Raw genomic sequence first — 22,307 nt, forward strand, 5'->3', positions numbered from 1 at the left:
TTTTTTTTGGCTTTCTTTCTTTTTCCTTGTTATCGGGTTCTTGCGTTCTTTGTTCATTCTGCTTCTGCGTCACCCCCGCGCGTCGTCCTCCTTCCACCCCGCGCTCGTTACAACACCGCAGTTCGGTTCCCAACCCCGTACAAAGCTGCCTGGAGGCTCGGGTCTCCTCCATCGCTTCGCCAGCTTGCTTGCGGTGCCGCTGCCTTCGCCGCCTCTGGGGTTCACTTGTTGCGAATAACATTTTATTCTCGCTGCACCGCTTGCCCCCATTCCACTCGCGGGACCGTCCCGCCGTCGTTACTTTTCTTGCTTTCGGGCGAAACGCCGTCGACGTGTCTGGTGTGCGCCGCCCGCGCACGTATTAGCGCGGCTGTATCCACTCGAGGCCCAGCCCTTGCACGAGCTCGGCCGCGCGAGGTGGTGTGGAAGGTCGGCCGTAAAAGCGACTCTCCTCCGCGCCGGGCCAGGCCCGTGGCTCGCACCGCCGCCTCCGGGGATGTCTCGGGCTCTTTTTTGTGTCTCGAGATCTTCTCCTCATTTCGTTCGCTGTCGTTGTTCCCAGAGCCGTCGCCGCTCCATAGGACGGAACAAAGCGAAGAAGCGGCTGAGGAAGTGGCAGCTGGCCTCGGCAGGGTAAATTGGTTCCGATCGTAAAAGGGGACGAGAAGACGCAGCGGTAAACCCGGACCAGGCCCGTTGAGCAGAGGCGACCTTCTGGGCTCGCCGTTGGGCTATGGACGACGAGTGCCCGCGAACCCCAGAAGGGTGCTCGCGGAAGAAGTGCGAAGCGTGAAGTCATAAAGGCGCGCACGGGGCTGGGGTAAGAGGCGCGGGGACCTGATAGTGGCGCCCGCTTTTATTTCCTTCCTCGAAGTTACGGAGCCTGTAGCCTTTGATGTGTCATCCTTACTTTGACGGGGACGGCAGCATCCAGTCAGCCCTGCGTGGCTTCGGAAGCGAAGCTTCGTTCGCAGGCGATACCCTTAATGCTTTTCACTAAGCGCAGCCATTCAGTCGTGTACGTCACGTCTTATTCATATTTTCTTCGGAATCTCGCCATTGCAGTTTTCAACGAGCCACGCGGTCCTACAGTTTTTACGGGGAGCGACCGCGTATAGTCTTGCGAAATTGGATGACTGGTGCGGTGCCAGGTATCGGGCGACAGAGAAGTCCCGCGTGACGTCCGAGCGACGAGAGAATCAAGCTTTATATGCAAATTTACTCTTTGAGGTTCACAACAAGGAGGCTCCCGAGAGCGTCGTGCTGCTAGCTCAAATACCGACAGTTTCCCCAGGCTTTTGGCCAAGTTTCCATTGCAGTCCTTGTCAGCAACAGGGAGGAGACAATGTCATCGAGCCGTACTCCGGCGTCGTTGCACGCGCTTGCCCGGATGAAGAATGACGTTAAGAACGTGGGCCTGCTGCCACCGTGCGCTGAGATATGGCGAACGTAGCAGCTTCTGGTGGCGTACTCATCATCAACCTTGGAAAACACACACACTCAGGTGGTGGTTCCGTTCTCGGCTCCCGGGCGTCGAACCGACAACGAAGCGAAACGGAGGCTCTGTCAATTATCTGGATTGTGCTGCTGATTTCGTTGGTCAGCTCTGGGACGTCGAACAGACGATGGAGTGGTACATATAGGATCTGTCAACTATCTTGAGGTAGCACTGGTTTCGGCGCCAACTGTCTGGCGTCGAAAAGACGGATGAACCGAGGATAGAATTCCAAAGCTGCACGCTCGCCGTTGAAGCATCTTTTGTCCAGAAAGAAAGCCAGGCATAACAATAGTTCCACTCATACTCTAAAATTGCTACTTGAGTCAAGTATAGCGTACTGCTTTCATGCGTGCTTTCTAATGAATGTCCGGTTCATCCAATGTAGATGGCACTATAGGCATGATGTAGTATACTGCTGTCTTTTGTCCGTCGGCTGGTCAATATTTCAGGGCGCGCAGCATTTCTTGATATACGATTTCGTCGTGCGACCCACAGCGTTCGCCGGTACTCGGCACAATCTAGAGAGTCCACCGTGCTAGGACCTTATATGAAACGTCAGCAAAGGTGAATGGAGATGGCCAGTGTTTTCTTTAAAACTCGTTGATTCGACAGGAGCTGCAAGAATGAATTCAGTCATACTCGCAACAGCGTTTCATTCCACGCTATACGGAGATCACACACTCTGCGAAGTCAGTGTAGCTAAATTTTAGTGTCACTAATTCGCACGTTCGATACCTGTGCCGGGTGCTCGACAGAGCGCGTGCGTCGTTGCATCAGCGTTTCGCAGTGACCATCGGCGCTCTAGCGCTCCATGGCGATCGAGGTCTCTGCGCATGTGCGCCACTTGCAGACCTGGCTGTTTGTCTGTATCGCAGTTCATCGTACCCCACGTGTTTCGAGTGGCTGCAGCATCTCTCTCGCTCTCCGCACGAGGGCGGCCGTGAGAGACCGGTGACAAATGAACGGTGGCAACGTGGAAGCCAGCGAGATAATGACATCACTCGGGTATACTGATGGTTGCGCCGATTGGTGGAAGAAGTCCCTGCGATAGGCGCCCTAATGACGCGATCATGTTGCAATGCATCGCGGCGCCGCGCTCTCGTGGATACGCCGACGCGGCGCCGTGGCCGGCGTATTGAAGGAAGCCACCCCACTTTGCTATCACGCTTCAGTTGAAGATGTCTCTCTCTCGGCCCCGGTGTGTGTGTCCTTCTGGGCTTCTGCCGAATCGCCGCTGATCGCGCGTGCCACCAGCGACCAGTTCAAGCGGAAAACACAATGGGAAGTGCGTTGCTTGCGCTCGGAGCCTTATTTGCAGAACGAGTCTCTCGTAATGATCGAGGAGGAACTCGAGTCGTCCGATAAACGCACCAATAAGGAAAAAGATTCAAGTAGACGAGATCAAAAAGCGCGGTCGTGACCAACAGCGGAGAAGTCTCTCCCTCTCCGCGTCTCTCTGTGCGATCGGCTTGTGTGCACGCTGCAATTGTTAGGCATGCATTATGTATGATCCTATATACTTCGGAGACGAACGCGCGCGCGCCCTTAGCTTCAGTCTATAAGTCGGCGCGGCGTGTCTTCATTAATGAATGCTGCGTGCGCTTCGCTGACCGGCGGTCCCTCTTTTCTTCTTGTTCTGTTTCCTTTTCTTTTTTTCTTTTTGTATTAATGTGGTGAGTTTTGTGCATTACGTGTTGAAAATTCGGCACTTCCTTGTTAAGTTCAGTCAGCGGAAAATGAAAACTTGGCGTCGCTGTAGCTTCATCGCTGCACGCGGCTGAGCACTTGTGATGGCTGTGCGTACTATAACGCGTTCCGTCGTTGAGAATAAGCATGCAAAACTTTGCCAATAATTAAGAAACTATATATATATATATATATATATATATATATATATATATATATATATATATATATAAGCATTTTTGTGGTATAAGAAGGCGTGCGCAGTCGGAAGTTAATAACGCGCTGTCTGACCAACCACCTGTTGTCTATTTGGCACGCCTTCTTTCTTTTCTTCAGCCGTTCACCAAGGCGTACTTATACGCTCACAGACCGTTGATTCTCGATCTTCAATTCGCCGAAACTACACATAGCGCCACGTCTTTGAAGGCGATATTTCCGACTGGCCTCGTCGTATTCAATTTATGGCCGGGGCGACGGACTCGCTGAATGAGACAGTCATTTACGCTATACGGCGATTGGCACATTTAATATTCGTTCGGTTCCTAAAGCAGCGGCGTCCATCGGCAGGCTATTTATCTCAGCTGATTGATGGCCGTTGACGTGCGCGGCTCAGAATAACGACGTTTGAACGCTCGTTGTGCAAACACTTCGTCGAGAGCTCAGGGAAGGGGGAGGAAGGGTATGAGGTGTATAGTATAGGCGACCTGCCCAACGCCCAAGAATGGGAGCCCTCGGGCAAGACACGCCAGGCTTCTTGTCCGCGTGCGCTCGCCACAACCGCTCGCCGTCAACCCACGCACAGAATCACCCGTGCGCACGTTATTTTTTTCCTTTTGTTTTAATTCCTGTATACGCACGCAACAGCCGCTAAATGCGTACGCAGGAGGGAGCGCATACTCACACACACACACACACACACACACACACAAACGCACCTACAGCATCTTGGCGTCGACGCACGGCTATTCTGATTGTCCTCGACGCTACATAGCCGCTACGCGGCCTTGAAATAATTAGCCCCGAGGATGTCTTTGCATGTGGGACCGGCTTCGATCGTATGCGCGCGTCGCACGGCCGCTCGTGGTAGCGATTTGTGGCGTGCGTTTTCCGTCGTTTATTCATCTCTCTCTCTCTCTCTGTGTCTGTCTGTCTTGACCACCGGGAAAGAAACAGTGAAAAATTGCAGTAATGGCGTGCTTTGATCCAAGTGATTAGCGGCCAGCGGCGACGTTCGACGCGAACAAATGCGGGTGGTGGCGGCGGCAGCTGCTGCGGTTCGGCCTTGCATTGTCTCGCTCGCGCCGCTCGAATAGTGCGTGCGCGCCTTCGCGAACCGAAGGCCGCCGCTTTTCGAACGCGCGCACTTTTCCTTTGTTTTGCCACCCGAAAGCGTCGGGGCGCTTTATTGTGGCGGCGGGTGGCTACTGGGGCATCGAAAAAGGGCGAGCGCGAACTGTGCGTCTGTGCATCGAAGGCTTACGCTGTGGGCGTTATTAACGCGCGTACGTAAGCGCGATTCATTTTTGCACCTTACATGGGCAGCACAACGGAAGATCGAACACTTTGTAAATGACAGACGCTCTGAAGCTGGTGCTTACCGGCCGAGATCGAGGATGAATGCACGGCCGAGAAGCGCGCCCCGTCTTTGCAAGCAAGTCCTGCAAGTGCGCTTCTCCACACACCTTCTCCGTTGACCTCATGCTGGAACTGTAATTAAGGTGTCGAGATTTCGGGCTGGTAACATCATTCTTTACGCCCTTAGTTCCCTGCACCGTAAAACCGTAAAAGCTTTCGAAATGCGTGTCTCTTGGTTTAACCGTGCTATACTAGCGGTTACGCGGTCATCGTGCTTACTGCAAGTGTTAGACGTGTGAGAAAGCCTGCTTACGGAATTTTTCATATCGTTCATTGCAGAGGGAGTCGAGTACTGGAGTGAAATTTTGTGGACGTTGTGCAGTCCCCCCATGTTGTCGAATCCGCCACGTATGTTCCTCTGATTGGATCCCATGGTGGTGCATGGTCGTGCCATTTTTCTTTAGCCTAAAGAAGCGAACGTTGCGTAATGTGGCACTGTTCAAAAAAAAAAAAAGAAAGAAAGAAAGAAAGAAAGAAAGAAAGAAAGAAAGAAAGAAAGAAAGAAAGAAAGAAAAGAAATGCGCCCTTTACCGAGTCAAGCACGCAGATGCGTCCATATTATTCGCGCGATCTCCGCTCCTTAATTAGGTGTAGGATTTCTGGCTGTCAGTTGAGAGCATTGACTCGAGAGGCGTGCATTTAGGAACACTGTTTCGTAAGAAGCAGGGAGAACTATCATGGGACGACGTGCATACAGTATGCAGTCGCTCAGCAAAGCCGGGCCTACTCTTGTGAGCTGCGTGTATGTGACGTGGCGGCGTGGCTATACGCCCCCGGTTGCAGGATGCAATCGATAAAAGAAAAGCTCTTCTCTCTCGGCTGCGAGATTAGATAGAGCCGTCTTTTCGGGAAGCCTTTTTCGGACGCCACGACGTCCGGTCTTCTGGTGGTGACGGCGCAACTATACCGCCGAGTCGATAAGCCGCCACAAAGACGGCGCGAAATACGAGCTCTCCGCACGCGCTGGGATCCGCGGCATTCGTTAGTTCAGTACAGTGCCTATTGTATAGTGTAGCTGTAGAGAACAAGTAGGCGGGCTTGAACGCTCCTGCTCTCAGCGAAATCGTGGACCTGCAGTTCATCAAGTTTTACTACAAGGTCGGTTTTTTTTTTTCTTTGACCCTTGCTGGCACGAACGGGAGGATATGAAAAAGCAGTCACGTCCAAACGTCGCTAAGGGCATGCTTTAAGTGAAATGAAGGAAAAGACTCTACATGAACTGTGCGTCCCGTTCTTATTTATCTATTTCAAATTATCCTAATCGCTAACGTCGTCGCAGCAGCGCCGTAACGTCGGTTTGTGAGGGTCCTGATAACATTTGCTACGTTTGAAATAAGTGCCTTCGTAGGTGGTAGATTCATCCAAGTATTACCAATGCACAGGCCCCCGACTCCAAGAACACACTCATGCCCAAACTTACAACTAAATTACAACTAAGTCACGCATGGCAGTATGTATTCGTCCTTTGAGGGGAATGCAGGACCAGCGGTGGGCCGATGGAAAAAGCTCATTAACTTTTGCGAAGAAACAGTGTGGTTTAACTATTAATGTTAATTCGCATATAGCACAACCGGAAAGAAGAGATCTGAGCCGGTGTCGCTTCGCTGGTTTCTTGTGTATGGCGGAAAGTTCTGAGGAATACACGCGAAGAAATGGCGGCCCTTATCGTGCAGTATAAAAGGAAGGGGAGGGTGCTGGTGGCAACAAAAGAAACGGCGGAGCGGTGATCCGATCGACATTAGTTAGCGCCAAGATCGGCAGTTGCTGACCCAGTTCAAACGCTTTCTCCTTTCCTGGTTGGACGTACGCCAGGCGTGTATAGCTCGCGCATACGCTGCACGCAATTACGTACAGCGAGGGCAAGCGCCTCGCGGGGTGAAAAAGCCTGCGAGATGACGAAATTGGAGCTCGCGGCGTAACTCCTCGTCGACGCTCGCTCTTCCGTTATCGCCTCCAGCGCGAGCCTCCGCCTGTTCTTTCTCGAGACCGTACAACGGTCACGATCGAGCTGCGAGCGTTCTTGTTCGACAATGCATGGAGACGAAGGAAAAAAAAAAAAAAAGGGAGAAAAATGGACACCGGCACATTCGTTACAGCTGCTTTGCGTTGACAACTTGGAGTGATAGCCTGTCGAGGCTATGGACTTTGGGGATTAGCCGTCCGCCTTCCGCTGTGCGCTTGCAGGGCGAGCAACAGTTACAACCTATGCGGGAACATGGCCAGGGCGCGCTTTCGTGCGCGCTTACAGTATAAGCAGCGCTGTTTCGTGCCTCTGACTGCTCCGTCCTTCGAGAGCTCTGCAGGGGAAGGTTAGGCATTAGTGAAAACGCATACATTGTGCATATGCCTTCGGTCGCTGGGCTGTCTTTTGTGGTTGTCGTTCGGCACTGGGGCGACGGTTGTTGGACGTTCGATGAAAAGACTGTATATACTTCCTCCTTCCCTTCGTGTGGTCGTTGTTTTCGTCTTTTTACAGCGGTCGAAGGACGAGAGCGCGGCCCTATGCATGAGTCAGGCGCCAGTGTGCACTGTATACGTACTCTTTCCTGCAGCTTCAGTGAGCATTGCGGTGGACGCGTGATATTGCGCAATTGAAAGGCGTCCGTTTTTTTTAACCGCGAAGCGGAAAAAGGACGTAACGGATGTTTGAATGCACCTGCGTGTGTACGCCGTTATTGTCCAATCGGAAAGGCATCTTGTCAGGACAATTTATCTAGTAGTTTTCTTAAGCAGGCGGCCATCGTTGATTGCAAGCGGGGCACGTACTGGAGCCGCAGTAATGCTCAGTAATCCGCTTTCGTGCGCTGCTCGGGGGCATTTGAAATCCGCCTACGGTGGACCTCTTAGGTCGGCATAATTGAGGCTGAGCACCAGGTGGCTTTGAATTCGTAGTGCGCCACTTTCAACTATAGCAGGTGAATCTGTTACGTACGTGTCTTGTGTTCAAGTGTTGGATTGCTCCAGTCTCTGCGCCATTGTGACCACAAGGTCCCACCGAGGGTCGTCTGTGCCTCGATCAAAGTTGAAGGTGGAGGGGCATAGACCGAAGAGCAGGAGAACAACGAGAAGTTGGGCTAGACAAAGTACTTGGAGACTCTTCGTTCCTATCTGGTGCGTCCTTTCGTTTTTTTTTTTTTTTTTTTTTTTTTTTTTTTTTTTTTTTGTCAGGACAGTATGCCGTACAAGGTCGATGGTTGAAGGCGGTGACGGTGAAACGATGCTAAAAGGGGCCCCCATGTAAGGAAGGTATAGTCCAGTGGCACGTCTTTTCGGTAAGTTTGCGTTCATGAATAAATATAGAAGCCCTAGCGCGGCATCGAAGACACCTCCCTCCGACGCCATGCTCTAAACCACGACAGGAGAGGCCTTGGGCGGGTATAGAGAGTCTGCCCAGTTTAGCGCGACCGATGTCGGGCACGCAGTCAGCGAGCCATCGACGGCGTCACGCTCGGGGCACGGAATGCCTATAGTCCCGGAGGAATCGCCCGAGAATGCCGCGTGTGGTGGTGGCTTGGCTCGAAAGGGAGAAGGAGGAGGCAACAGCCGTTAGCCAAGCAGCGCGCATCCATCACCGCCCAAATGAGTCTCTCAACTCTTTGACGCCTCGTGGGGGTGATGCAAGCTCTCCCCTTTCCCTCAACCGGAGTCCTCCTTTCATGAAAACAGCTGCAGGCAAGCGCTCGTGTTGTGTATACTGCGAGAAACAGGACACACACACACATGCACGCACACATGCACTCACACACGAACGCGCGCAGTCCTCGTTTCGGTCGCTGTACGGCCCCGTAGTAGGGAGGGTGGTATTTTCGGCCATCCAACGTACACTCCGCGTCGTAATATGGACCGGCCGCGTGCGCGACATGTGACGGGGCAGGCGCATTGTCGCACCTCAGCGATGGGCTTAGCAGGCGCCTATAACAATAGTACGTAGGACAGTAGCGCAACCAGGATCTCTTTCAGGCGGCGGGGGGGGTTAAATATTTGTGGTTGCATGGGGAGGCGGGGGTTACAACACCCGACCCCCCCTCCCGTCGGTGCGCCACTGACGTAGGACTTTCAGCGGTCCTGCTCTGCTGTGAGCGGAGGTTCCTTCGTTTATGCGAACAACAATGCGAGCGCTGCTTACGGTTAATAAAATGTCCTCGCGGAAAGCACACCGGTCCAATGAACGCCTCCACGAAATTTTGGTAATTTTCGTCGGAGCATCGTGATGCAAATTCGGATTTGTGCTACGTACGATGAACGGTTTGTCGTCTTTAAAAAGAAATTCTACCGTTTGAGCGGGAAGTTTGCTGGCGAAAGCCTAAATGAAACAGCGTTGCCTTCGTTCAGAAATGATGCAACTCCGCGACCTCTCTTTTGGGTGCTGTCCCGCTTGGCATCATCTTCTGGCGCTTGACGTAAGTGAGCCCGTGTTTCAGCAGCGAGTATTTTAACGCCGTAGCTTTTGCTACTTACAGCTGCTTGGTTCAGTCGGCTTCGACTTTGAGAAGGCTTAGCTGTTAAAACAAAGTAGGGACTATGGGCTTACTTCAGTGGCTTAAGAAAGTTTCCGTGCCGAATTTCTGGTTTTCAGAGTGCACCGCCTATATAGGGCATTGTTGCACTGGTTGCTGTCTGTTATATCGCTTGATAAACAGTTGATCTTCGATAATGAAAATGCTGGCACATCCGTCATGGTGGCGTATAAGCACTTGCACGCGCGCTCACAGACAGACGCGTCATCTGGTGCGTCAAATTAGCCGTGCCAAAGTATAGGGAGAGAGGGGAGAAGAGAGAGGATGAAACCTGTATCTCTTTTAGGCTTCTGTCATAAACGTTCTAAATGCATCATTAAGTAGTGTAACGAAGAATACTGGTCTGTGCTCCAGCCACTTCTTCAACACCTTCCTAGAGGACAAAGCTCGCGTTCTCAGTGCCTGATTCTGAATCAACAGACGTTCCTTCGTGCCGTTCTTTAGTGATCGTTAAAACATGTTACAACTTACAATATGTATATACTATATGAAATACGTGACTCATAAATTGGAAGGTCGCGGGGCTGTTATTGAAATAATATACATGCTGAGACTTTTCATCCAGTACCTGAGTAACCAGTGTCGGTTTCTGACTTGCAGCTATATATAGGTGCTCGATTGTTCAGCGTTTTTCTGAAAGCTGCTCCTACCCTAACCTCGCCAATTGACATGCACGCGAGCTTCCGTTATTTGAGACTTTACCGTGCCGTCACTATTAGAGCGCGTCTGTCGGTACGGGTTCTGAGTGCATCAGTGCGCTGTAGGATGTCCTCACCGATGGGGCGCCATGCTCCGAGACACGCTTCTGTTACAAACGACGCAGCGCCGACAACCTTAAAGGTGTCTCCGTCGCTGCTAGACTACCAGCGTTCCTCCTTGATTGTCTACAGACTTTCAACACCCAGTGCATGAAGTCGCTCCTCAGGGCAGTATATGGGGTATCGCCTCGCCAAGGCGGCGGCCCGTTGGTTTCGTGGGTCATGAGGGGCCAGCGCCGACGGGTCTTTGTCTGTGTCACCAAATGTGCTCGCCAATTAGCAAACAGGGGCACTTGGTAGCGCTGCAAATAAGCACTCGCCAAACGCCGCGAATGACCACTTCTCCTTTCCTTCCTCACAATGCTTCAGAACAACGTATAAGGATGCGATATAAGGCGCGCCTCTGGGGTTCAGAATGTACACAAACGAAACAACAAACCTCTCCCTTGTGAGAACAACGAAAGAGAGTTCGAAAGTTCTCGAATGGCTTTTCCAACCCTTTCTTCGGGCATGTATATAGTCTATATGCGCCGCCCATCGCAGTGTGTGGCTGGGCGGTGAAACGACTGGTGTGACGGGCCTAGCCCGTGGTCGGCTTTTTACTCCCATGGGCCGTCGCCGCTGACTTCGCAATACCCCACTCGGGTGCCAGCAGTGTGTGTGTTCGCGTGCGGCCAAACAGAGAAGAGGGTCTGCGGCGCGGCTGCGTCAGAGAGCACTCTATAGCTGCGTTGCGCGCAGCAATCGGGGCCGACGCTTGTCTCAAAGACCAGTCGTTGTTGGGCGCGCTCACTGCGGCTCACGAGCGGCGAGGTCTGGCGGTATGGGTCTGCGGCGGCATGCTGCTGCCGCTGCTTCTTCTCATTGCTCGCCGCGGTCTGTTGCGGCTCGTAAACGGAGCCCGTCCCTCCTACAGCGAGAGACATCGGCGGGCCGATTTTTCTTCCCGGCAATCGGCGGCCCGACACGGCCCCAGACCTTCTGGCGACGGCTGTAGCCTTTGTCTGCCCGCGCACTTGCCGAAGCGCCCTGGGCGGCGGGCTCGCGGTTCTGCGTCGTTAAAAGCGTGCATCGCCATGGGAAGGCGGAGAGTGCGACAGCGAACACCAGCTTCAATTGTAAGCCGTCTTTTCACGTCTGAAAAGTTCGCGACTGAAAGAGAGGCCTTATACTGTCGACTGGCGCGACTGGTCAACGCACAAGATCCATTGAGGCAGTCGCGAAATGTCCTTCCGAGAGAACAGCCTTGTGAATTCGGTATTTGATTGGTCGACGCCACTTAACGCTTCCGAAGCGGTGCACGGATTTACTAAGAGAGATTGCGCGTTAAGGAGAATGGAAGGGGAGAGACATATACGCGAGAGGCTCTTGTTATCCGGCGTTGGAACAGTTCGCAAGCCTGCGGTTTTGCTCGGAGCCTATTGCCGGTTATCCGGTTGTACCGTCCAAAACAGATGGGAATCCTCAGCGCATTCTGCACCGTTTTGTTTCATGTGGGCCGTCCCTAGGAGTCTTGTATAGAGCATATTGCATGCTGTGAGATCAGGTCGTTTTCCCACGAAACCCTTGTACGCATATTTGTATCTCGGCAACTGGCACAAAAGGTGGCACTTTACGTCAGAAATATTGGCCCGTGTTCACAAAAAGCTCTTCATATATAACAGTTGGTAAGAGCAAATTGCAGCCAATCCTGATGCTAGAGATATTATCGAAGGTGGCCTCCCAATGGCAAATAGCACTTACAAATTGTGAATTTGGCCTCCTTCTTTGTACATACACTGCATGCAGCGGTGATCTTTGATTGCTGAGCAAATGACGGTGTGCACACTCGGCTAATGCTAGAGGGAATGTCTGATATTAAGGAAGTGGTAACTATTCTCGCGCTTAGTGTGCGTTATTGGATAAACGCGGCCAATGTTACGCAACGTTGCGCACATATACGAAAGGAAGACTACGCTGGAAGACTTCATACAAAAGCTGAGCTGCATCCTGTACTTCAATAGGAGCTCGGCGCTCCCTCTAAGTTTGAATGACCCTGTACGCCGAATTATCAAAGTGAAATGGGCAAGCGGCAGCCTTCTGGCATGCCTAAATGATAAGCACGCCGTCCCGCTTGTAACCCGAATCTGAGCAAACGAGCACGTACGCATTTGACACGGCAGGCCGATCTCTCGTAATGAAGTCTTTGCATCTGGAAGCCTGAAGGAGCGACATTCCTGTGGACTCTTCAGGAGGAAGAAAAATTCGTCTAGTCCAGATTACAGATTTATCAGGCTTAAATGCAGCATCATTGCTTTCGTCTCTCTCTCTCTCTCTCTCTCGTTTTCTTTTCTGGACATACGCGTAGCCCAGGCACCAAATGAAACCGCACAACAAGCGTGGCAAATAGAACGACTGGTTCAAACGGGGTACGGTGGTTCGGAGCGTCGTAAAAATTATCAGAACGGGGGGTGCACCCGGCTGCGAGCTTTGCTTTCCGCTCCGACGCTTTCGACAACGTTCGTGTACACACAGTGCGAGTGAATCGTTAACTCGCAACTTATCTAGCGTGGCCGTTTATCAGCCCGAAGGTGAATCCGGTGTGCTTTGCTATTATTTCTTTCTCCGCCTCACGTGTATACGCAGAGACAAGCCTATCTTTATCCCTCCTCCATCTCCTCTCTCTTTCTCTCTCTCTCTCACACACACAGCTTGTTTCGCCTTCTCTTCGTTTTAGCGGACCTCTATTCTTGTCAACTCGACCGGTTGGTCGAGCCCCCGCGGACCTGCCCCGTTTCTGGTCCCCCTGGCCACAGTTTATGTATACACGCTCGCCTATATAACGCTGTGAATCGGCTCGTGCCCTCGCCCGAGGTTCTTCTCTTCCCCGGAGTGATTTGATGGAGCAGCGAAAAAACGCGTCTAAAACACCGCCGCCGTATATAGCTACCGCTTCTCCGCTTCGCGCTATCGGCCCCGCGAGAAAGCGTCAGCCGCGAGTTGACGTATTGCGGCAATTAGATTAATTACTTCTCGCTCCGACGCGGCGGAGCCCCTCCTCGCATTTGTGCGCGGAATTAAAAAAGTATACAAGCTACAAGAAAAGCAAATCGCGGAGATTTTTGGGGAGATACCATTTTCGTTTTCTTTCTTTTTTTTCTTTGTTGTTCTTTCCGTTCAGTTGTTGGAGGCCCGAGTTGGGCTATTATTACGAACCTGGGCGGCTGGTGGAGCAATTGAGAAGCCGGTCGGAGAGGAAGTTGAAAATGGAGGCGCTTCTTCGGTCAGTAATATCTCGCATTCCTGCGATGATGTTAGGTGGTTTGGTTGACGCGTCGTATCCAAAAGTGCAGATGCATGCGTCGATGCTCGATACTTAGCGGCTTTCGGTAGAATAATAGGCTTCGATAAATGCGTTTAGGTCCCTGACCTTGCGTGAGGTGGTTTAAATTGTTTAGAAGCCTGAACCCAGCGTCTGGGCCTCCAGAGTGCCTGAATATCCTCCTACGGTGATCGATCACTGTATGCAGCTCCAGGTTTTATCATCGCGCGCCAGCACTTCGCACCGTACCGCAGTCACAGCGCTGCGCCGCTCGCTGACAGGCTCCTCTCATTAATCCTGAGCAAACGCCTGACCTCTCCCGCCTTCCATCTTTCCTCTTCGCTTTGTGCTCTCTCTATCTCCTATCTCTCTCTTTTCATCCCAATACCCCCTTTCCCTAGTGCAGGGTAGCAAACCAGACCTGCGTCTGGTTAACATCCCTGCATTTCTCTCTTCTATCTCTATCTCTCCTATATCTCCTACATCGGGTACGTGGCCGCAAAAGTCACGCCGAGGTTAAAGAAAACCTACCGTGCTGATTGTCCAGCACTGTCACGTCGAGGATTTTATGCAAAGCAAAATATAAAACAGGCATTTTACCGCATAAGGTATTTTAAACGCAAACGTACAGTTCTCTGAGCGGAGCCTTGTTCTCGCGTTAAATGCTCCTTTGCGTTCAGTGGAATGCGCCACATCGCAATGTTTTCTGTTACTGTCGTTCACAGAGAGGCTGCGTTTTTCTTGCGGATGATATTACTTCTTTGCTCGTCAGATATTGGACACTCAGCGCCAGGGCCCGTATTCGCGAGAACCTCTTATGCTAGGATATTCGTAAGAGAAGATTTCAACCAACCCTTATGCTGGACACATTATTACCGAAGGTGGCCAGACAAAGAGCACTTCGAAACAAACAAACAAAAAAACTTTGTGAATCCGTTCCCAGAAGTATAGAGAAGGAGAGGTATGCTAAAGACAAAGTTGGCGTGGCGATAAGGATGCCGCATCGGGAAGGCAAATGAAGACTAGGGGGACCGGGTTTCGGCAGTCCCGCCGTGGTCCTCGCGTGCCATCGTCGGGTGCTGCCCTGTTCGCGGTCCGTTCGTCGGGGTCGCCGCTAAGGGAAAAGGCGGGACTCGTTTCTTCTCGCCGACACCGCGGCGCCGCATCGCATCGCGAGGTTTGGTCGCTGGAGCGCGACGTTACGACTACGACCGGCTTGGCACCCCGGCGATGTTGCTTCCCGTACACTCACAGAGAGAGGCACAGGCGGGGCCGCGCGGCCAGAGAGACATCGGACCGGGCGCGAGGCAATGCACAACGTTCGCGCTGGAGAGGCGAGGAAGCGAGACGACGGCGACGACACGCATTCCAGGGGACCATGCCGCATTGCGATTCTGGGAATCCCGCGCGCACTTCTTCGGAGGCGGCGTGGCTGCTGCTGACGGCTGCTGCTTCTGGATGTCGCCGAGATGAGGGTTGGGGGAGGGAGGAGCCGCGCGGGTCTTCTTGTTTCGCCGGCATTTTGCGCTGATTTATGCCGCCGCGAAGAGGTCCTGTGTGCGTGCGTGCGCGTGAAGAAGCAGCAGCAGCAGCAGCTCTACCGTGCCTTGTCGTCGGGAGGGTGCTGCCGCCGCCGCCAACAAGGGCGATGCGAAACGCACAGGCCCGAACGAGCGCGCCCATATTATTCGTGGGGGAAAGAGGCACCGCGCGATGCGCGCTTCTCTCTTCTTCTCTCGCGACGACGCCTGCTTTTATCAATGCTCGTCGGTCCCGTCGAAGGGTCGTCGTCGTCGTTGCCAGAGCGTGTTCGTGTGTGTGCGTGCGCCTGCCCGCCCGCCAGTCTTGTGGATGTGCTTCCTCCTTCTTGTGCCCCTGTCGCCACGGTTGTTCCTGCCTTCACGCACACCTTCCCTCCCCTCTCTCTCTTACCTCCCTCGCGCCTGCTTCGTCTTCGTGATGCATCATTCATATTGTGCTCGTCGCAGCGGTAGCGTGCGTTGCGGTCGCCGCGCGACCAGCGATGCGTCGCGTCGACACGTCGGCGCGCGATATATGCTAATGGCGGTGCGCCTCCCCCCCCCCCCCCCTCCCCTCCTAGTCCCCAACTGCCTCTGTCGCGCGCGCACACCCAATGCCGCCGCATTCGGTGTGCTAGCGCTCGCGATGCTCATTTGAGCGCGAGCAATTCCTGACGGCTGATGCGCTTTTTCTTTAGCCTGCCAACCCCTTCCAAGCTTTATACGCCCTCCCTCGCTATCTCTTCCCACCGTTTCTACCTTCGCTTCTCTCTGAGCGTAGTCGAAAAAAAAAAAAAAAAGGGTGTCGTCATTTGATTTGTTGGGATTTTAGTTCCGAGTGCTGCTTTCTGTGCGAGCCGGTTTCCGCTCTTTCCTGCTGTCGCGTTGTTTATTTTGATTATTCCTGTTCGGCTGCGCCGTTGCTTTTGTCTCTCCGTGAGTGAGTGCTTTTACCACCGCTCGCTGCTGCTCTCTTGTCGCCACAGAGGCGTTGACGCGGCGGATGGACACGCTTCGCTTGCGAGTGCAACTAAGCGCAGGTAGGCAGGTGTTTTGGCGTGCGCGGTTTTGCTTTGTCTTTCGCAAGCATTATAAGGTCTGTCTTGGCACTTCCTTTCATCCTTCTGGAGCCTCGCACGTGCCTCGTTCCATCTCGATCGCATGCCATTTTACTAGCGCCAACGATGTGCCAACGCGCTTTCGGAACATGCGGAGATTTGCCGTACTTGTCAGCACTTGTTTCAGTAGCCAATTCTGAGCACTTTCTCTGGATGTCCGAACCCTGCATTGGTTCGATGGCTTGGGCTGAAAAACAAGCTATAAATGGGGTGGCAACTGAGGTTTACTCAGCTGAGAGGAGAAGCGCATCCTGTGTGTATGGGGGTAGGTGGGTTCGTTCGTGCTAGCGCGTGTGCGAAGACCGTCATTTTCTTGTATGTCGGCGGTCCGCTATTATGATAGTAGCAGTGACTACTAACACCCGTCGTATCTATACTGACTGTGGCTCTCATCTGCCCTACGCAAGAACGCATCCAGTTATGGTCATCAGCTTCGTTTAGTAGCTTATTTTGTTAGCGGATGGCGTAAGCGATGAAAGTGCCAAGTGAACGTCCGAAGTGGGCGTCAAACCATATAAGAATTCTTCCAGGGTGTGATTTTTCGTTTGTTTTATTGTGTCGAATGCCGGCGCGGTTTGTTGTCAGCGTCGCCTTTCTTTCTTTTTGTACTTACGTATTCTTTTCTTTGTTTTTCTCTTTGCAGGTAAGTCCCCACCATGCTGCCTGTGTCCTATCTCTGCGCGCTGACGTGCGTTAAAGAGATCGTCGCGAGCAACGGCTTCGGGGACGGCTAAAGCTGCAGCTAGCCCCTCCCTGCTCAGGTTCGGAGTCTCCTTTCGCTGATCGTTCGTCGGCTTCCCACCGCCCTGCGTGTAGATTTATCCCCGAGGCAGCGGCATTTCCTCCGAACGGGAACATCTGCAACGCAACAAGCGGGCAGCCCAGTTACGTAGTTGCGTGCGCCGTCAGTTTCGCCTTCGCCGCCGAGCTTTATAGACACTTGCGTGCGTTCGCCTCGTGGAATCTGGCCCGATGGCGTCTTCGTGCGACCTCCTTGAATATGCGTGTTTGCCGGCCTTATACGCTTCCGTGACGCGTCGATCATGACAAGACGGATCGGCCGCGCAAGGCTATCTGGTTCGGCCTCGTTTGTTCAACGCCGCGCGCGGTACGTGTCCCGTCTAGAGCTGGACACATCGGCTCCTCTGTTGTTTCAATTACCCCCAGTGTGTGTTTGTGTATGCAGACGTGCTACGTATGAAGCCTCCTCCGCCTTGTTTCTTCTTTCCCCGTGCTCTGGGTGACGCGGTTTTGTACGGGAAGAAAAGAAAATGAGGAGGTCGCGGAGGTTGAAGAGGGGTTAGTTGCCCTTGCACCCCCGACCTCCTGGCGGTCGGGTGCCGTGTTGTGTCCATTAAAAATGAACCGGTTTGTCGTCGTGCGCGCCGTCACGGAAGTGCGCAGATGCGTCGAGAGCGCGATCCGAGGGCGCGTACTGCCACTGCTAGCTGTGGACCATACTGCGTTTACACGGCGAAGGGTCCCCGCGTCGCTTGCGTCTGTGTGATGTAAGCAGCGGAAGTGAAATACGGGTACGAAGGAATGTATCGAACATCATTTGCGCTTTATCGGCTGTCAAAAGGAAACTGTTGGAACGAGCACAAGCCGCGACTCTTTGTATTTGTCTCGTCGTCGGAGGCATTCTAGGGTGCTTATTGGAGTGTTTCTCGTTCAAACGCTTGCTACAGCGACGATGGCTGCTATAGCTGTGACTGCTTCTGTCTCAATAAATAAATAAATAAATAAATAAATAAATAAATCAACCAACGTCTGTTGTTTACACAGACTTCTGCGACTGTGCAAGGAAGCCATACTAAACGGCAGGTCAAGCTCGACCAAACTGCACCACGTGAACGTTGTCCGTTAGTTATTCCCCGAGAGTGGCAGATGAGCACGTTGGAACACCATAAGAAACAGTAAAAGAGCAAACTGGACACGGACAGAAAAAATACATTTTGTATGTGTATGTAGAACCTTTGTTGCTGTCCGTGTCCGGTTCGCGCTTTTTGATTTTTCCTTCAGTGTTCGGTGTCTTCTGAGCGTGCCGTAGACTGCTTGCATGTCGTTGCGAAAAAAAAAAAAAATACGCATTAAAAAGAACAAAAAAAAAAAACCTATTCCATAGGTGTCAGATTTCAAAGATTCAGTCTGTCCGACGTGGGCTATGGTTATTCAGCTGATAATTTCTGGTGATTTGCTTGTGTGCTTTGAGGCATGTGAGCCCTGTTCACCACTGTTACAACTAGTTAGAGAGGTCTTGTGCCTACATGACTCAAGGGATTTCATTTTTTTTCTTTAAGTAGCCATAGTGCACCATCTTCATCCTATTTTTATCCCTCACTCTATTCCTGCCGTTCTGCCACACGCTAGAGCAGGGTTGAAAGACACAAACACACACACAAGTAGAAAAAAATGGTAAGAAAGGAAAGAAAGAAAGAAAAAAAATGCTGACCAGGTGGATTTCACCATGTTCAACCTAACGACTACGCCTCAGCACTCGTACCCGCGTATGCCCGCTCCTGTTGTATCGTTCCGCGTTCTGCTCCAATGTCTTAGCGCCAGTGCAGACCGTTGCCACGCTCTCGCCCTGCGCGCCAACGGCAGCGCTGTGTGCAGGCGTCCAGAGTGACGTCATCTAGCGGCGCGTGGCGGAACAATGGACGCGATAAATGAGGGAAGACGCGCGCTCGAGCGCGCGCGCGCGTGTGTTTGTATACGTGATGGGTGGAAGGGGGCTGGGAAGCGCCGCTGGATGGAGGCATGGTAGGAGGGGGGGGGGGGGGGGGGGTGCTCGCTGTAGTCGAGATTGCGCCTAACAGCCGTCGCTCGCCGCAAGGGTCCATTGTGTCGCGTGCCGGCGCGCTCGGCTGAACACGGGGGCTTCAATGCGGTACTTGTTGCCTCCTATTCACGGGAACGACGGTTCCTCGCTCTCTCTCCCTCCTCTTCTGCACACACGCGTATACAAGACACCCCACCGCTGCTGCAGTCGAGGTAATCGCTCTCCGCCGCCGTGCTTTCTATTTCACTTTCACCGTTGTTCGCCCCCGCTATGTGCCCTCGCATTTCCATTCTTTATTTGTGTGCGTCTCGAGCCGCTCTCCATTTGGCTCCTGTGTCGGGCGCGACGTGTCTCATTTTCTTTTCACCTTTCATGCCTTCATTGTCTGCTCCTTCTTTCTATCCTTTCTTTCTGTATTTCTTTCTTTCTTTCTTTTGTTATTTTTTTTTTGCATTCCCCCCTGCAACGTTGCCTCCTACGTGCCCAACTCCCCCCCCCCCCCCCCTTTTTTTTTTTAACTTCTGAACTGTTTTTACTCCCACACCTTCTCACCTCGCGTAAGGGTATTTTGTAGTGTCAAAGGCTGCTTCGGTGATTACGTTGGAAACCCTTTCTCGTGATGTTTGCACTCCGACTTGCTAAATGTGCGTGTGATGAACTCTTCGTACGTGGCGAGCTAACTGCGACAGGTTGGGCGTAGTGACGCGCGCGTACCGTTACTCGCCAATCAAGCAGGATGCCTTCTCCGTGACGGTAAGCTTCGTTTCCATTCGTATCTCCCTGACGATGAGTCTCCAATCGCTTCTGTAATCGCGGTCACTCCCTAGCATTCGCCACAGACCGGTATCGTATGTCGCACATTCACAACAGAAACGGTATCTTCGCAGGTAAGGCCAAAAGCTGCGCGATGAATCGGGCATAATACTTTATTTGGACTCCGGCCGTAACTATACGTTTGCACCAACCCGATAAAGTTGGGTCGAGTTGGCTTCTCGGGCCGGAAACTGCGATCGTCCGGGTCATGTAAGTACAAGTTGAATTGTATCAACGCGCTTGCAAGACGTCCGTTGAGTTGCCCAATCAGCTTGGCAAAGTGCATGTCAACGCCGTATATAGGTCGGGCAGTATCAGCTCGACTTATATATAAGGAAGCTTATCACGAAATGATGTATAGGAAGCAGCCGATTAAGCAATTAACGTTGTGGACGCAGTTGCTTACGGATCCTGACAGCTTTCACAGGAAGCTCTGATACGAATATCGGTTGCCGTTTCTCGTATTACCCATTCAGGACACATCTGTGCAATGGATATATAGAATTCTGCTGAAGCCGTCAAGGTGGCGATACAACACCGCACGTTGTGGCGGGAAGCCGTTTGTTGTGGCAGCCTTTCAGTTACCGCAAGCTCATGGTATATTGCGCATACGAGACCGTGCGATGCTAACCGCTTGTTTACACGCACCTGTTTTGCTGCTGCATTGTTTTCACGTTTGCCAATTTGTCTGTCTGATTTATATACGCTGTATTGCACGAACTGAAGTTGCGGGTGCGGGAATAAGTGAATGATTGGGAAATACGGTAGCTACACGAGGCAGTGTTGCTGGCCTGCGAGAGTGCGCAGGAAGGTGAAATTCAATGCACAAGTATATCAAGAGCAATAAACAAATTCGATAATAAACAACAATAAACGACAATAAACAATCGGAAAAGCAATGAAATCGTTATTTTTTGGATTGGCCGCGTTGTGTAATAATTGTCCACAGTCACCTGCGTAGAGCTGTGACAGCGCTCGAAAGCTCCGCTTGCATAATCGCGAGAAGTCTTGTAGTCATTAATGAAAATCAGAACTGGCAGTTAAATTAAGACAGTTAAAGAAGCATACCTTTTTAATGTTTACATTGTATCGCAGGGTGGCACATGCCTAATCCTGTTTATTCAGGTAGGGTTCTCCAATTACGCAGTGTTAAACGCAGGCCCAACACGTCTTTCTTAGACCCAAGCCCCCGCGCACAAGACCGTTCAACGTGCAAACTTTCAAGTATGTGTTGGTGCCACCGCATAAAGATACATCGCCCTCGCTAAACGCGGTCGACATAACGGCGTCTCTATTAACGAAACCCGGTAGGCGATTGCAGGAAACCGGCATGGAGGGAGAGGAAGGGGAACAAAACGATGCAATACGAGCTAACTTAAAGACGTAAAAAAAAAGAAAAAAAAACTGGAAAAAGAAAAGGAAGCAGAAAGGGGTGACAAAGGGCGAACCAGGGTTGGCTTCTGGGGGACGGATACCGCGCGGCGCTTATTTGGGAAAGAGGGGCGGAAGAGGCTTGCTCTTCACCCTCAACTACAGCCTTCCACCGGCGTCTCCTCTCTCTATTGTACTGTGGGGAATTAAGTCATCCGGCACTGGCGGCGGCGGCCCGGGTTTCCCTCTGGAGTGGGTCGCCGGGGTCGGCGCCGCCGCTGCCACCGCGATGGAAGGCTGCATAATTGAGCGCGAATCCCAGCGCCCCTTTCTACCCCCTCCCACTTCTTGCTACTACTCCGTCAGTCGGCGGTGGCTTCCCCGCACTCTACTCCCCTCTCTCTCTCTCGCTTGGTCTCCTTTCCTCTCTCTCTCTCCTCTCCATCCTCCGGCGCGGGGGCAGCGCGAGGAGAGCTGCAGCTCCCGCGCTTCACCAGCCCCATCGTCTCTGTGTGTGCGCGAACGGTGGTGCATGGATTCGTCTCGCGATTCGAACGCTCGCGCCATGCACACAGCGCACGGGAGGAGAGGCTGCGGTCGTTCGCCCGCACTCGCGCGCTCATTGTGGTGGGATCTGAACATACACCGCTCTCTTATCCTCCCTCCTTTTCATTTCTTTCGTTTTGCTGAGCGGGCTCATGTTTTGCTGCGCGCTTCCTCCTTTCTAGCGCTCACTCGTTCACTCCGTCTCCTGTGCTGCTGCGCACTCCAGCTTTGGGTCTGTTGTTCTCCGAGAGTCGCTTTGCCTGATACCTCTTTCCACTCCCGTATCCCCCGCTTCGCTCTCTCTCTCTCTCTCTTTCCGCGTGTCTGCCGTGCCTGTCTCCCTTATGCTTTTCCGCATGCAGATGTGTATTACGCACGAACGCCAAAGTACACGAGGAACGGACAAAGTATGCATTCGCGCAGATTTCTGCTTTCGGGACAGCAATGTGTGCTCGTTATTATTATTCCTTTTTTTTTGCGCTTGTTCGCGTTTGCCTGCGCGGAATAAGAGAACAAAAAGGGGGGAGGCATGCCCGCGTGGCGGTGATTGTGTGGCATACATATACGGAGAAGGCCGCCGGCGGAGGTAATGGGTGATTTGCTGGGCCGGGAGCATGACTGGAGCGCTGCGTTTAACGACGTCGTAATTTAGACGCTGGCCGGGGCTTCCACCTCCGCGGGGTCCTGCCATCCGCTGCTGCCCGCAAGACCTGTTCATTCTCTTGATTTATTGTTTTCTTTTTCTTCCTGGTCCTCAAGGCA

At 52.5% G+C, this 22,307-nt stretch overlaps 1 protein-coding gene across 4 annotated transcripts in view; it reads left to right on the forward strand.

Annotated features, from left to right (window-relative positions):
- The window catches only part of LOC119450380 (transcription factor Sox-5), a 415,812-nt gene that overhangs the window by 192,049 nt on the left and 201,456 nt on the right, over nt 1-22,307 (forward strand). The window contains exon 2 of one of the 4 annotated variants that reach the window (XM_037713817.2): nt 16,677-16,794. The exons of the other annotated variants lie outside the window; for them this stretch is intronic. The gene's annotated coding sequence lies outside the window, so the exon portion shown is untranslated. The remainder of the gene's footprint in view (nt 1-16,676; nt 16,795-22,307) is intronic. 4 annotated transcript variants of the gene reach the window in all.

Source organism: Dermacentor silvarum, chromosome 4 (genome assembly GCF_013339745.2).
Source record: "Dermacentor silvarum isolate Dsil-2018 chromosome 4, BIME_Dsil_1.4, whole genome shotgun sequence".
Classification (NCBI taxonomy): Eukaryota; Metazoa; Arthropoda; class Arachnida; order Ixodida; family Ixodidae; genus Dermacentor; species Dermacentor silvarum.